Genomic DNA, 1,131 nt, shown 5'->3' with positions numbered 1-1,131 from the left:
TCTGAGTCTGCCTCTTGAGTGGGTCACTTGTGGATGTGAGAAGTTGAAATCTGGTATCTGAGCACTGGGTACACTGGCTCCTGGATCTCCAATGAGGTGCAAAATTAGCTGCTGCATGAGTCCACCCAGCAGGAGCTACAGTGAGATCTGCAGATTTCTCCTCTTTGTTTGGGGTTTGGAAGTTTTGGAGCTCTCTGACCCAGCTGCAGTTTGTTAGGTTAGGCTGCGAAAGAAAGGCAATTGATATGCAAAGGCCAATGTGCACAGCTTGGATGGGGTTGTAAATTGGGTGGGGCGGGGTCTGAGGGGGTCACCAGGGCAGAGCAAATAGCGATGGCTGTCAGTCAGCTGTCTCCACGTCTCTGGGTCTCCGCATCTCTGCCTCTCCGAGTCCCTCGCCCCCACAGTAACAATGATCCCTGTGGGCAGCTCTGGAAAAAAGCCACCCTCACTTTCCAACCTGATGCCAGACAGTCCAGTTTCTCCCCGTAGAAGTCTGGTTCCCCAGAGTCCCGCCAGAAACTGGAGTTCAGAGCAGTTGGGAGCTTATATCTCCCTTCCAATTGAAAAAAACAGCACACCCAGTTGCCAGCCCATTTCGCGCGCCTCCATACCTCTGCTCTTGTTGCCTCCGCACCTCCTACCCAGTCTCAATGCACTTTTTTCTTTCCTTCTAGTTGTAGAACTTCTACTCAGCCAGCTTCCCCGTGGTTCTAGATGATAGCCATTTTGTCTTTTAGTTGTAGTTTTGGTGTGGTTGTGCGCGGTAGCACATATAAGTGTATACCTTATGCCACCATCTTGGTTCTCCCTGTTACTATTATTTTAATTAAATCCTATTAATTCCTATATACAGAATTACCTTATAAAAGGGTAATCACTTCTGATATGATACAAGGCCTTAGAAAAGTTCAACTCCATTTATGTCCTTCCTAACATCTTTTCTTATTGTACAGTATTTTATTTTTTAAACACAGAATAGGCTCTGGCTGGTTTGGCTCAATGGATAGAGCATCGGCATGGGGACCAAAAAGTCTCAGGTTCAATTCCAGTCAAGGGTACATACCTTGGTTGCAGGATACTCCCTGGCCAGGGCCCTGGTTGGAGTTCCTGTGGGAGGCAACCAATCGT

This window comes from Myotis davidii, unplaced genomic scaffold (assembly GCF_000327345.1).
Source record: "Myotis davidii unplaced genomic scaffold, ASM32734v1 scaffold798, whole genome shotgun sequence".
NCBI classification, from domain to species: Eukaryota; Metazoa; Chordata; class Mammalia; order Chiroptera; family Vespertilionidae; genus Myotis; species Myotis davidii.
This window is presented reverse-complemented; position numbering follows the sequence as displayed.